The following is a 16,248-nucleotide window of genomic DNA, read 5'->3' on the forward strand; positions in this document are numbered from 1 at the left end:
TTTCATTTGAAGAGAAAAAATGATAAAGAGTGGTACCCTTTGGAGCCAATATTTTTTTTAGACTTTTGAAAAGAAATAACCAATATAATTGGAATACTCTTTACAATGTAGGGATAAAAGGGAAAATAATACATACATGAACACATACATTTTGTTTTCTGTTAATCTTTGTTTTATTCTCATTGTAGTGAAAAGATTAATTTTTAGCAGCTTTATTGAGGTAGAATTGATGCACCATGAAATTCACCTGTCTGAAGTATTTAATTCACTGATAGTAAATTTACAGTCTTAAAAATTTTTTAAATGATTTTACAACCGTCATCACAATCTTAATTTTAGGATGCTTTTATTACCCCTATTTCTGAATTATGATATAGAAATTGAATATATAGCGTGTTTCCTGTTGAAATTAGTTTTTTTTTTTCACTGAGCGTAATTCACCTCAGGCTCATTGGGCTTGTTGCGTGTATCAGTAGCTCCTTTTTATTGCTGAGCATTTAAGTACTCTGTGAACATACCACCTGTTTAATCATCACTTGATGATTCTGTTGTTTTCATTTTTTGCTGTTATGAATAATGCTACAGTGACCTTACTTGAGCAAGTTTTTGTCTGGACATATACCTTAATATCTCATACATTGTATATATATCTAGGAGTATAATTACTAGGAATAGGGTACATTTACACGGCACTTTTAAGAAACTGATCAGTTGTTTTCCCAAGTAGCTGTACCATTTTATATTCCAGCAGCACATTATAAGCATTCAGATTCTCCACATTGCTGCCAACTTACTGTCTTCTTGATGTTAGCCATCATAATAGGTGGGAAGTGGTATCTCATTTTGGTATTTTTTTGTTTTGTTTTATATTTCTCTAGTGACTATTGATGTGTTACTTTATACTTTTTTTTTTTTTTTTGAGACAGATTCTTACTCTTGTCACTCAGGTTAGAGTCCAGTGGCACGATCTGGGCTCAGTGTAGCCTCAACCTTCCGGGCTCAGGTGATCCTCCTGCCTCAGGTCTTGAGTAGCTGGGACTATAGGTGTGCACCATCATACCTGGCTAATTTTTGAATTTTTTTTTTTTTTTTTGTAGAGATGGGGTTTCCTCATATTGTCCAGGCTGGTGTCACACTCCTTGGCTCAAGCAATCCACCTGCCTAGGCTTCCCAAAGTGCTTGGATTATAGGTTTGTGTTATCTTTCAATGTGCCTATTGGTCATTTATGTATGTTTTTTGGAATAATGTCTATTTAGATCTTCTTCACATTTTAAAATTGGGTTTGTCTTTTTATTATTGAGTCACAAGAGTTTTTTACATAGTCTTGATATAAGTACCTAATTGATTGATGATTTAAAAAAAATTTGCATGTGAGACAGGATGTCACACTTTCATGCAGGCTGTGGTGTAGGATTTGGAAATATTTTCTCCAATTCTAATAATTCTACATTATTCTTAATATATAAATTGTCTTCTCCCTTGCTTGGTAGTATTGTTTTGAGGCAGAAAAGTTTTTAATTTTGATAGAAACTAGATTATTCTCTTGGCACTTGTGCCTTTGACTTCTTTTTTTGTTTGTTTTGTTTTGTTTTGTTTTTTGAGACAGAGTCTCACTCTGTCACCCAGGCTGGAGTGCAGTGGCATGATCTCGGCTCAATGCAACCTCTGCCTCCTGAGTTCAAGTGATTCTCCTGCCTCAGCCTCCCAAGTAGCTGGGACTACAGGCATGTGCCACCACGCCCGGCTAAGTTTTTCTATTTTTAGTAGAGATGGGGTTTCACTGTATTAGCCAGGATGGTCTCCATCTCCTGACATCGTGATCCACCTGCCTCGGCCTCCCAAAGTGGTGGGATTACAGGCGTGAGCCACTGCATCCGGCCATGACTTCATATTTAAGAAACCAATGCTTAACCCAAAGGCATGAAGATTTTATTTTGTTTTACTTTTTTTTGGGTGGGGGGGGGTGACATGTCTATGTAAGTGTCTGCCCATTTAAAAATTGTGTTTTTCTTCTTTTACGAGTTACAAGAGTTCTCGATATGTTCTGGATACAAGTCTTTTATCAGAAATAAGATTCTGCACATATTGTTTCTGTCTGGCTAGTTGTTTCATTTTCTTCATGGTGTCCCTTATAGCTCAAAAGCTTTTGCTTTGGTGAAATTCAGTTTTTCAGGTTTTCTTTTATTACTGCCCTCTTGGTGTTGTATCTAGAGAATCTTTGTCCAACCTAAGGTCACAAAGGTTTAGACTTAGATTTTCTTCCTGAAATTTATAGTTTTATCTCTTATGTTTGGGGGTCAGATCCATTGTGAGTTATTTTTTGCACATATTGTGAGGTAAGAGTTTAAAGTCATCATTTTGCATGTGATGTACCCGCAGCATCTGTTGAAAAGACCATTCCTTCTCTGCTTACTTGCCATAAAACATTTTTCAAAAATCAACTCATGGGCTCAAGTAATCCACTCAACTTGGCCTCTCAAAGTGCTAGGATGACAAGCATGCAGCACTGTTCCTGGCACTAGTTTATGTATTAAGGGATTTATAGCTTATATGTTCCTTTAAGCTATGTAACCCATCTTTAGGTTATATGTGGAGTCCAAAAATTTTTATCATATGAAACACAATTTTACATTTTTGAAAAATCACTGATGTCTCTGGGCTTAACCTCTTGCAGAGGATGGGAGCCAGTTGTCAGTTCTGTTATATCTGAATTCTCACTGTTGCAGATCCTGGCATTGTGGGGCTTTTAACTATGCTTTCACATGAGTTCAAAAAATATCTTATGGCTCAGTGTGATGACTCATGCCTATAGTCTCAGCAGGCTGTGGCATGTGGATTGCTGGAGCAAAGGAGTTAAGAGACCAGCCTGGGCAACATGGCAAAACCCCACCTCTATAAAAAATACAAAAATTAGACAGGTGTGATGGTGCATGTCTGTAATCTCAGCTACTCAGGAGGCTGAGGCTAGAGGGTCACTTGGGTCCAGGAATTGGAGGCTGAAGTGAGCTAGGATTACACCATTGCACTCCAGCCTGGGCAGCAGAGCAAGATTCTATCTCTAGTCCTCTCTTCTAATTTGGAATGTACAATGCATTGTTGTTAACTATAGTCTTTCTAATCTGCTGTTGCACAAAAATGTGTTCCTTATTTAGTTTGCTACCCTTACATTAATATTTTTAGTTTTTTTTTTGAGACAGAGTCTCAGTCTGTCACCCAGGCTGCAGCACAGTGGCACAATCTCCCCTCACTGCAAGCTCCACCTCGGGGTTTCGCGCCATTCTTCTGCTTCAGCCTCCCGAGTAGCTGGAACTACAGGCATGTGCCACCACGCCCAGCTACATTTTTGTATTTTTAGTAGAGACAGGGTTTCACCATGTTGGCCTTGGTCTTGAACTCCTGACCTCAGGTGATTTGCTTGCTTTGGCCTCCCAAAGTACTAGAATTGCAGGCATTAACCACCACACCCAGCCTAGATATTCAATAACAAAGATTTCATTTGCCTATTTTGACCTTCAAATGAGAGGAGTTACCCAATATGCACTCTTTTGTATCTGGCCACAAAGGTCTGCTTCAAATTACCTGTCCTAAATGTGGGCAAAGCTTTATGCAGAAAGGTGTGCTTTGTCCTCTTGTTAATAAAAGGGATTTATGAGGAGAAAAGAAAACATTGTATCTTATTATTGAAATTGCCAAAAATTATACCATCTCTGCTCTGGAATATTGAGTTATTAAAACTGATGTATGTAAGTGTTTTTCAATGGTTTATAATAGTATTTTTAATATTCAGTGAACATGGATTGTGACTAAATTTTCTTTAATTCTAAAGATAAGAATTTGCTGGAGAAAAAAATTAGCAGCAAATAATTGCAGAATAATAATGAGTGATTAAAACTTTGTCTTGGTTGGGACTATAGGTGATTCCTACACTCTGTTACCTAGCAAACTTTTGTCCTTTCAAAGACTTTTAAATTCTTTATCTAAAATGGGTATTCATTGCTGTATTTATAGGGAGCATGGAGAGGATTTCCCTACACAATGTAGCTGAAATCCCTGACATGCAATCATATAATTTAATTTGCTTTTATAGGCATTTCCCTGGAAGTGGCAGCTGTGACAGTAAAGGAAGAATCAGGAGATCCTGATTATGATTTATATCACATTCAAGGTAATAAGGGTTAACGCAATATTTTTCCTAAAAAATATTTGTGGTTAAAATTAAAGTTTATCAGTTGCTTTAACTTCTTAAGTAGTATTTTATCGATTAGTTCTTGATGGACATCTATATTTGTAAATAAGTCACTGGGATAAAACATTTTAAAAATGTGGATATAAGGTCAATTCACACAATTCAGGGGATATATAAAGTAGTCATTCATGTTCGTAAAAGCATAAGCAGAAGTTGTGGCACAATTTAGAATTCAATCCCAGTTTCTAGTGTTGCAAAATAAAATAAACCTATAGGCAAATGCAGATATAGTCAGCTTATTTTTTATCAATGCATAATTGCAGTAAATTAAACATTTAAAGTATAAAACCGAGTTAGTTTTGACATGTACATACCTAATAAACCATCTTCACTGCAACTGAGATAATGAAATATCCATACCCCCAAAAGTTTTCTCGTGTCCCCTTGTAATTCATGACCCTGCCCAGTATTCAGGCAACATGGTGATTTTCTGTTTTAGCTTAATTTGCATTTTCTAGAAAGTCCTATATATATCATATGATATGATAAAATGTGGACTGTTTTCACGGGGTGGGGATTATTGTGGCTTCTTTTACGTCACGTAATTGTTTTGAAATTCATCCACAGTATTGCATGTATCAATAGGAGATTCCATTTTGTTGTTGATTAATACCCTGTTGTATATCTAGGTCAAAATTTGCTCATCCCTTTGTCCATTGATTGACATTTCGGTTCTTCCAGTTTGGGGCTACTGCAAACAGAGCTACTCTGAACGTTTGTGTACAAGTTTTTCTGTGGATATAGGCCTTCATTTTTCTTGAGTAGATATCTGGGAATGGAATAGCTGGGATCTATGGTAGGTATATAACTTTTGAAGGAAATGCCAAACTTTTCCAAAGTGCCTGCATTATTTTACATTTTCATCATCAGGGTATGAGATTTTTGGTTGACATTCTTCTGAATACTTGGTAAGGTGAATCTTATTTTTACCCTCTTAAGTTGATATGCAGTGATTCCTCATTGTGGTTTTAATTTGCAATTGCCTAATAAGGTTTATTTTCTCTCAAAGGATAGCTTTATCAGGTTTAAACAGCACTGAAAGTGTTTTGAGTAAACCTTCTGGCTTGTAATTATGTGAATATGTGTATACACATATTAGGCCATGTCCAAGTGAATTTCATGTTTTTAGCAGTCAGTTTTCAGTAATTGACTGCTTGTGACATTAGGAATTAATTACATTCTTTTTTTTAAATAAGTTGGTAAAATATGCCAGTGAAAACATCTGGGACTTGAGGTTTCTCTGATAGAAAGTTTCCTAACTCCCTTTGTTACAAAAATTACCCTCATCTGGGTGTGCACTCTATTGTCCCAGCCACACTCAAACCTGAGGTGGGAGAATCACTTGGGCCTGGGAGTTCTAGGCCAACCTGGGCAACATAGTGAGATTCCATCTCTTGGGAGGCTGAGGTGGGTGGGTCATCTGAGGTCAGAAGTTCAAGACCAGCCTGGCCAACATGGTGAAATCCCATCTGTACTAAAAATAAAAATAAAAAAATAAAAAAAATAACCCAGCATGGTGGCAGACACCTGTAATCCCAGCTACTCAGGAGACTGAGGCAGGAGGATCACTTGAACCTGGGCTGCAGAGGTTGCAGTGAGCCAAGATCTTATCACTCCAGCCCAGGCAACAAGAGCAAAACTGTATCTCAAAAAAAATGCTTTTAATCGATACAGGGCTATCAGTTTTCTCTTCTGTGAATCTTGTACTAAATCTCAAAATGGATACATGACACATTTTCCTATTTAAGGTAAAGTACACATTTATACCTTAGAATAGTCAGAAGTCAGGTTCTTATTGTATGGTTAGTAATGCAAATATTGATAAGGTCATGCTGATACCTAGTACTGAGAAGAATTCTGAAATATTCACTTGTTCATCTGTAAGTTTTATGAATTGATTACCTTTTTTGGAATTTTTCATAGTGTTCCCAAACTTGATACTCATAGGCTATTTGTAACAGCTTTTACTTCGATCTACTCTGGTTTTTAGCACATGAAATGGATTTTCTTTAGGTTTAGCATATAACATACATTCAATGGTTTATTTCAGATTTTAAAAGAACAAAAAGGACCTGTAGAATCATTGCTTACTTTGAAACCATCCTGATAGTCCCATAGACGATAAATACAGAAATTTAACCCTGCTGTTAAAGCTTGAAACTTGTATTTATCTGCCTTCCCTCTTCAAAAAAAGACCTTCAGAAAGTATCAAAAAGCTGAAACTCACCAGATCACAGTACCAGATGCTTCCTTGCTCCTCTCTAGTTCCTGTTTTCTTATACATTGTTACATTTCTTCCTGCCAAATAGACTCCTAGTTTTAGTCAGTGAAGGAGATGGATTTGAGACTGAGCTTCTGTCCCCTTGGCTGCAGCACCAGGTTACAGCCTTCTTCCTTAGCAATACTTGTCATTGGGTTTCTGTGCGGTGAGCAGCAGGACCTAGACCAAACCTCTTTTGTTTCAATAACAACATGAACAACCATCTTAACTGTTACTCTTTACTGAAAAATTTTACTTTTTAACTACTGGCCCATTTTTCACTATCTCTCCTTCCTTTGACCTCACATCTCTTTTTTCTTTTTGATTTTACAGTCAAGAAGTTAAAGCTCTATAAATTCAAATTTTAAGGTTAAAGAAAGAAGAATGACTAACTTACACTCCCAGAAAATGTGGCACATATACACCATGGAATACTATGCAGCCATAAAAAGGATGAGTTCATGTCCTTTGCAGGATGAAGCTGGAAACCATCATTCTCAGCAAACTTAACACAAGAACAGGAAACCAAACACTGCATGTTCTCACACAGAGGTGGGAGTTGAACAATGAGAACACATGGACACAGGGAGGGAAACATCACACACTGTGGCCTATGGGGGGTGGGGGGCTAGGGGAGGGATAACATGAGGAGAAATACCTAATGTAGATGACAGGTTGATGGGTGCAGCAAACCACCATGGCACATGTATACCTATGTAACAAACCTGCACTTTCTGCACATGTATCCCTTTAAAAAAAAAATCTCCTAACTCAGAGGATTGCTTTGAGGATTAAATAAGATAATGCACATAAAAAAGGGAAAGAAAGTGTGTGTAGAGAAAGTATATTTTTTAATGAATTAAAGGTTGATTCATAGGTATAGGTTTATAGATTTACCTAGAGTTTTGAGTTCATTTGCATTTTTGCAATATAAGTGGAAAAAGAATCTGAAGGTAATTGTGACATGATAAAGCTAGATACTGAAAACCAAAAAGATTTCGCCTCAGTATGGCACTTTTGAATACTAGTTGCTGAATGACAGTTTTTCAGACTGTAACCATTGCTCTTTAAAAATTAAGAGAAAATATATTTATAACATTTGTATTCTATTACAATTTCTGAATTTAGTTATCAGTAGATAAGACAAAATAGATAAGCATCTGCTTCCCTTGCCCCTAAGTGATGCATTCTCACTGAGATGTAATATATGTTTATTCATACCTGAAGGCAGTGTTTTTCAATCTTTTCCATGTTAGTAGCTCAGGTCTTTAAGGACAGAGGATGCATATTAGGGGCAACTTGCATTCTTAAGCCTAAGTGGCTCTCTGATGTCTTAGGTTCTTTCTTTTGTATTCGTGAGGATTAAGGAGATAATGTGTGCAAAGGGCATGCTACTATTATTATCGGTTGTATTAATAATCTGCTTTCTAATGTGAAAATCTCCTTTGTATTAAATAACCCTGGCAGATGATCCTTGGCCCTTATGTAGAAAAGTATCTATTGTCTAGTGAAAAAATTTACTGCCTGTTCCTAGCTGTGAGAAAAAAAAATACTTGGCCATTCTGAGCTCCCACCTCACAGACATTCCTGAAGCTCAGTAAGATAATGGCTATAATGTATCCAGCACAGCCTTTGATAAGTAATATATGCCATTCCATTTCTCTGGTTTTTAGAAAGGATTGATTTAAAATGTGTAAAGTTCAGTGGTCATTTAATTACATTCACAAGGTTTACAACCATCATCACTATGTATTTCCAGAATTTTCCATCATCCCAAAAAGAAATTCCGTACCCAATAAGCAATAACTTTCCATTCTCTCCTCCCTGATACCCTGGTAACTTCTTAATGTAATTTTTGTTTCTATGAATTTGCTTATTTGGGTTCCTCACATGAAAGGAATAATGCAATACTTGCCCTTTTATGTGTGGCTTACTTCACTTAGCCTAATGTTTTGGAGGTTCAGCCAGGTTGTAACAATATATCTGATAGCATTGATCAGAACTTCATTCTTTGTCATGGTTGAGTAATATTCCACTGCATGTATATGTCACATTTTGTTTATCCCTTCATCTAAGGATGGACACCTGGGGTGTGTCCACCTTTTGGTTACTGTGATTAATACTGCAGTGAATACTGTCCTTGGACTTTCCTTTCTTCTCTTGTCCCCAGCCAACATCAACACTTGCACATCAGCACTCAGCATGTTTCTGAGTTCATTTTTTTCAGTTCTTTTGGGTATACACCTGGGAGTGGAATTGCTTAGTCATATGGTAATTCTATGTTTAACATTTTGAGAAACTTCCAGACTTTTTCAGAGTGACTGTACCGTTATACATTCCTACCGAGAATATTCAAGGGTTCTAATTTCTCCACTTCTTCACCAGCACTTGTTGTCTTTTAATTATTATAGCCATTCTAGTAGGTGTGATGTGATGTCTCATTTTAGGATTGATTTTCTTTCCCTAATAACTAATGATTTTGAACATCTTCCTATGTGCTTATTGGCCATTTGTATATCTTTGGTGGAATTACTATTCAAGTCTTTTTTTTTTTTTGAGATGGAGTCTTGCTGTGTCACCTGCCTGGAGTGCAGTGGCATGATCTTGGCTCACTGCAGCCTCCACCTCCTGGGTTCAAATGATTCTTGTGCCTCAGCCTGCCGAGAAGAGCTGGGACTACAGTTGCATGCCACCAAGCCCAGCTAATTTTTGCATTTTTAGTAGAGACAGCATTTCACCATGTTGGCCAGGATGGCCTCGATCTCTTCACCTCGTGATCCGCCTGCCTCAGCCTCCCAAACTGCTGGAATTACATGGCTCCACCATGCCTCACCTACTATTCAAGTCTTTTGCCTATTTTAAAGTTTATTTTATTTATTTGTTATTATACTTTAAGTTTTAGGGTACATGTGCACAATGTGCAGGTTAGTTACATATGTATACATGTGCCTTGCTGGTGCACTGCACCCACTAACTCGTCATTTAGCATTAGGTATATCTCCCAATGCCATCCCTCCCCACTCCCCCCACCCCACCACAGTCCCCAGAGTGTGATGTTCCCCTTCCTGTGTCCATGTGATCTCATTGTTCAATTCCCACCTATGAGTGAGAATATGCGGTGTTTGGTTTTTTATTCTTGCGATAGTTTACTGAGAATGATGATTTCCAATTTCATCCATGTCCCTACAAAGGCCATGAACTCATCATTTTTTATGGTTGCATAGTATTCCATGGTGTATATGTGCCACATTTTCTTAGTCCAGTCTATCATTGTTGGACATTTGGGTTGGTTCCAAGTCTTTGTTATTGTGAATAATGCTGCAGTAAACATATGTGTGCATGTGTCTTTATAGCAGCATGATTTATAGTCTTTGGGTATATACCCAGTAATGAGATAGCCGGGTCAAATTGTATTTCTAGTTCTAGATCCCTGAGGAATCACCACGCTGACTTCCACAATGGTTGAACTAGTTTACAGTCCCACCAACAGTGTAAAAGTGTTCCTATTTCTCCACATCCTCTCCAGCACCTGTTGTTTCCTGACTTTTTAATGATTGCCATTCTAACTGGTGTAAGATGGTACCTCATTGTGGTTTTGATTTGCATTTCTCTGATGGCCAGTGATGGTGAGCATTTTTCCGTGTGTTTTTTGGCTGCATAAATGTCTTCTTTTGAGAAGTGCCTGTTCATGTCCTTTGCCCACTTTTTGATGGGGTTGTTTGTTTTTTTCTTGTAAATTTGTTTGAGTTCATTGTAGATTCTGGATATTAGCCCTGTGTCAGATGAGTAGGTTGTGAAAATATTCTCCCATTTTGTAGGTTGCCTGTTCACTCTGATGGTAGTTTCTTTTGCTGTGCAGAAGCTCTTTAGTTTAATGAGATCCCATTTGTCAATTTTGTCTTTTGTTGCCATTGCTTTTGGTGTTTTAGACATGAAGTCCTTGCCCATGCCTATGTCCTGAATGGTAATACCTAGGTTTTCTTCTAGGGTTTTTATGGTTTTAGGTCTAACGTTTAAGTCTTTAATCCATCTTGAATTGATTTTTGTATAAGGTGTAAGGAAGGGATCCAGTTTCAGCTTTCTACATATGGCTAGCCAGTTTTCCCAGCACCACTTATTAAATAGGGAATCCTTTCCCCATTGCTTGTTTTTGTCAGGTTTGTCAAAGATCAGATAGTTGTAGATAATGCGGCGTTATTTCTGAGGGCTCTGTTCTGTTTCATTGATCTATATCTCTGTTTTGGTACCAGCACCATGTTGTTTTGGTTACTGTAGCCTTGTAGTATAGTTTGAAGTCAGGTAGTGTGATGCCTCCAGCTTTGTTCTTTTGGCTTAGGATTGACTTGGTGATGCAGGATCTTTTTTGGTTCCATATGAACTTTAAAGTAGTTTTTTCCAATTCTGTGAAGAAAGGCATTGGTACCTTGATGGGGATGGCATTGAATCTGTAAATTACCTTGGGCTGTATGGCCATTTTCACCATATTGATTCTTCCTACCCATGAGCATGGAATGTTCTTCCATTTGTTTGTATCCTCTTTTATTTCCTTGAGCAGTGGTTTGTAGTTCTCCTTGAAGAGGTCCTTCACATCCCTTTTAAGTTGGATTCCTAAGTATTTTAGTCTCTTTGAAGCAATTGTGAATGGGAGCTCACTCATGATTTGGCTCTCTGTTTGTCTGTTGTTGGTATATAAGAATGCTTGTGATTTTTGTACATTGATTTTGTATCCTGAGACTTTGCTGAAGTTGCTTATCAGCTTAAGGAGATTTTGGACCGAGACAATGGGGTTTTCTAGATATACAATCATGTCATCTGCAAATGGGGACAATTTGACGTCCTCTTTTCCTAATTGAATACCCTTTATTTCCTTCTCCTGCCTAACTGCCCTGGCCAGAACTTCCAACACTATGTTGAATAGGAGTGGTGAGAGAGGGCATCCCTGTCTTGTGCCAGTTTTCAAAGGGAATGCTTCCAGTTTTTGCCCATTCAGTATGTTATTGGCTGAGGGTTTGTCATAGATAGCTCTTATTATTTTGACATACGTCCCATCAATACCTAATTTGTTCTGAGTTTTTAGCATGAAGTGTTGTGGAATTTTGTCAAAGGCCTTTTCTGCATCTATTGAGATAATCATGTGGTTTTTGTCTTTGGTTCTGTTTGTATGCTGGATTACATTTATTGATTTGCGTATATTGAACCAGTCTTGCCTCCCAGGGATGAAGCCCACTCGATCATGGTGGATAAGCTTTTTGATGTGCTGCTGGATTCGGTTTGCCAGTATTTTATTGAGGATTTTTGCATCAATGTTCATCAAGGATATCGGTCTAAAATTCTCTTTGTTCATTGTGTCTCTGCCCGGCTTTGGTATCAGGATGATGCTGGCCTCATAAAATGAGTTAGGGAGGATTCCCTCTATTTCTGTTGATTGGAATAGTTTCAGAAGGAATGGTACCAGTTCCTCCTTGTACCTCTGGTAGAATTCAGCTGTGAATCCATAGTGTCCTGGACTCTTTTTGGTTGGTAAGCTATTGATTATTGCCACAATTTCAGATCCTGTTATTTGTCTATTCAGAGATTCAACTTCTTCCTGGTTTAGTCTTGGGAGGGTGTATGTGTCAATGAATTTATCCATTTCTTCTAGATTTTCTAGTTTATTTGCATAAAGGTGTTTGTAGTATTCTCTGATGGTAGTTTGTATTTCTGTGGGATCGGTGGTGATATCCCCTTTATCATTTTTTATTGCGTCTATTTGATTCTTCTCTTTTTTTCTTTATTAGTCTTGCTAGCGGTCTATCAATTTTGTTGATCCTTTCAAAAAACCAGCTCCTGGATTCATTAATTTTTTGAAGGGTTTTTTGTGTCTCTATTTCCTTCAGTTCTGCTCTGATTTTAGTTATTTCTTGCCTTCTGCTAGTTTTTGAATGTGTTTGCTCTTGCTTTTCTAGTTCTTTTAATTGTGATGTTAGTGTGTCAGTTTTGGATCTTTCCTGATTTCTCTTGCGGGCATTTAGTGCTATAAATTTCCCTCTACACACTGCTTTGAATGCGTCCCAGAGATTCTAGTATGTTGTCTTTGTTCTCGTTGGTTTCAAAGAACATCTTTATTTCTGCCTTCATTTCGTTATGTACCCAGTAGTCATTCAGGAGCAGGTTGTTCAGTTTCCATGTAGTTGAGCGGTTTTGAGTGAGAGTCTTAATCCTGAGTTCTAGTTTGATTGCACTGTGGTCTGAGAGATAGTTTGTTATAATCTCTGTTCTTTTACATTTGCTGAGGAGAGCTTTACTTCCAACTATGTGGTCAATTTTGGAATAGGTGTGGTGTGGTGCTGAAAAAAATGTATATTCTGTTGATTTGGGGTGGAGAGTTCTGTAGATGTCTATTAGGTCCACTTGGTGCAGAGCTGAGTTCAATTCCTGGGTATCCTTGTTGACTTTCTGTCTCGTTGATCTGTCTAATGTTGACAGTGAACAGGCCTCTTCGTGTGAACACAGCCCCTGGGACTGGTGACCCTGTTGCTTTCTTCCCTGCCTCCAGCCTGGGATGGTGGCTTCCTGCTGATTTCAATCCTGGATTCCTCCTCAACCTGTTTAGCTCTCAGAGCCTTTATCACAGTGTGACCAGCTCCCTAGACACAGTTCTCTCTGTTGGAGAGAACTGGAGGGCTTCTTTTTCCTGGCTGGATCCTGCCTGATTCCGTGGCCATGTCCTGAGTGCACAAATCAGAGTGATCTGGCTGTGGGCCTCTTTCCTTGCCTGAATCATGAACTTCCTGAGGACGAGGACAGATGGGCTTCTTCCACAGTAACAGACTCAGCTTTGAGGAGGCCTCAGTGACGTCACACCTCATGATGTCAGCTGATATCACTTCTGCAGCAGGCACAGCCAGGGCCAGTCAGGCAGCTCCAGGGCATGAAGTGTCATTCCTTACCCCCAGCCCTGAGCATCACCTAGTGGCAGGGGAGGCCAAGAGGAAGACCCCTAGCCTGCAGTCTCCAGGGCAGAGAATCAGCCCAGTCAGCAGGGCCTGCTGTGATCTCTCTCTTGCCCTCTTGGTACTGGCTGGGGAGGGTCCTCGACCCCAGACCCAGGACTCCTCTTCATTCTTGTTCCCACAGGCTTGGGGCCCTCACAGTCACTCTGGGCTGACTTACTCCCAAGTCCAGCCCATTCCTAGGACCAGGTGCTTGGGGCTCAGAGGGTTTGTTTTATGGCCTTGACTCTCATCAGGGCCTGTGGCAGAGCCCAGCTTCCCCTGCTGAAGCCTCTTACACAGCTGGACACAGACGCAGCTACACAAGGGTGCACAGGGACACAGACACAACTACACACAGATATGTACATGTGTGCACAGACACACATGGGTATGCACAACACAGACACACAGGGACACATACAGTCGCACATGAGTACACACAGATGCGGACACGTGCACACGTGGACACACGTCACATACAGACACAGGGACATACGATCACACATCAGTACACACAGACACACATGGACACACAGGCACACACATACAGACATCTGCATAGACACACACACATATACATGGACACACAAATATAGATAATAGAGACGTACATATCTATACCTGCATAGATACAGAGACACAGACATGTAAATACAGATACGCCCAGACACACAGACGCAGCCTGGGGCTGTGATGGGGTAGTGCCGGGTGCCTGGTGTCCTGGCCCAGCCTGGTGGGGTGGCAGGCCTGAGGGTGAGTCCCTTCACCCCATTAGCGATGCATTTTCGGAAATACAGAGGCAGCAAGAGGAGGCCAAAGCCTTGGCCAGCATCCGGGTGGTTTCAGGTGACATCTGTCATGTGGAGAAACACGCCTCGGGGTTCTCCTCCACCTCCCCGATGGCTGCCCTCCAGCTCACAGGCCCTCCCAGATGCATTTTCCTTTTCGCACCATCAGTGTCTCTGCCTTTCCACACCATCAGTATCTCTGGGTTGAGGTTGTTGCGGCTGCAGGCCCCCAGGCACGTGCCAGATGCAGATGCTGTGGGCATTTCCGCTCAGCTACAAGAACAGCGCCACTGAGGCATCCAGAGGCTGCGACCTCCACCAGCAACAGTCACGTCCGTGGTGTTTGTGCTTCACTACAAGTCCCTGGCCAGCAGGCTGGCAGGTTTCATTTTCATTTTTGTGGGCATTGTGCACGGCCCCATGTTCACAGGAATCCAGGCACGGAGTGGACGTCCCCTCCCTGCTGCATCCCCAGCCTCTCAGTTCTCTCCAGAGGTCAGCGCTGGATTGTTTGTGTGTCCTGCTGGAGACTCCCGTACACACAGCATTGCTATGATATCTTTTTTGTGGTGCTTTTTTGTTTTGTTGGTTTTTTGGTTTGGGTTTTTTTGAGACAGAGTCTCACTTTGATACCCAGTGCAGTGGTGCCATCACAGCTCACTGCAGTCTCAAACTCCAGGGCTCAAGGGATCCTCCCAACTCAGCCTCCTAAGTTGCTAGGACTACAAGCATGAGCCACCACGCCCAGCTAATTAAATTTTTTTTTTTTTTTTTGTATAGACAGGGTCTTCCTATATTACCCATGCTGGTCTCAAATTCCTGGGCTCAATCGATCCTCCTGCCTTGGCCTCTTGTAGTGCTGGGATTACAGGCATGAGCCTCTGTGACTGGGCCCTTTTTTGTGGTTCTTACTTTGAACAGAAAAGGTAGCCTGTGTGGACACTGCTCTGCACCCAGGGTTTTGCAAACCTGATGCATTGGGGAAGTGTCTCGTGGTGACAATGGAGCTGCCGCTTCTTTTTTCCTGGCTGTTTCCCCTTCAACAGTGTGGATGTCCCCACACATTATGCACCCCGCCCCATGGTGGTGTCCTGGTTGTGCAGAGAGGCTGCAGTCAGCACCCTTGCTCAGGGACCTGGTTATCTGTGAGCCAAAGTCATCAGTAGGTCTGGGGACACTCCCCATGCCGATTCTATGTCTCATCACATTCTCCTCTGGTCTCTCAGCCCCCAGCACACAGGCAGCTTCAGCCTCTGTTTCTGCTGAAGCCCTTTCTTCATACACCCTAGAACACAGAACACAGGACAGAGAGAGAGACTTTAGTAGGAACACTGACATTTAAAAACTTATCAGAGATATGAAAAATCAACTACATGAAGTTTGGCGGTATATTAAGGTTTGTGAATAAAAACACAGTAAAGGGTGGGTGTGTAAAGCTATTTTCCAATCGTCCTTCCAAACCAAGGCTTTTGAGGGAACAAGGCCTCCCAGCAGGTGGCAGGATGGGCCCAGCACTGTCTTCAGCCCATTGCTGTCCTGAGTTAGGAAAGGCTGAATTCTATTTTACATGCAAAAGAAAACATTTATTTAATTAAAGATTCAAGCTACAATACAGTTCTTCATAAAACACTAAAATATTTTGATTATTGATATTTTTCTGTTGCTTTTTCTCGTGAAACACGATTTGCCTTTGTGAAACCTGAAGTTTCCTATTCTATCAATGAGAAGGTATATCAAATGGATAGTCCATCCAGTGTATCCAACATTAACTACAAAATGTCTCCCTTTTTCCTAATTTTGCCTTTTTTTCCCCTTTGTCATTCTTGAGTCTCTGTTAGTAAACTGCAGAAGTAAAGTGTACTTAAAGAAATGCCAACATCTGCTGAAGATCAGATTAGATTCCATATTTTGTATTTTAGTTGATGTAATGATGATTTTAGTTATGACGACTTTAGTTGATGTAATGATTCTAATGAACA

The sequence above is a fragment of the Pan troglodytes genome, chromosome 19, assembly GCF_028858775.2.
Source record: "Pan troglodytes isolate AG18354 chromosome 19, NHGRI_mPanTro3-v2.0_pri, whole genome shotgun sequence".
Classification (NCBI taxonomy): domain Eukaryota; kingdom Metazoa; phylum Chordata; class Mammalia; order Primates; family Hominidae; genus Pan; species Pan troglodytes.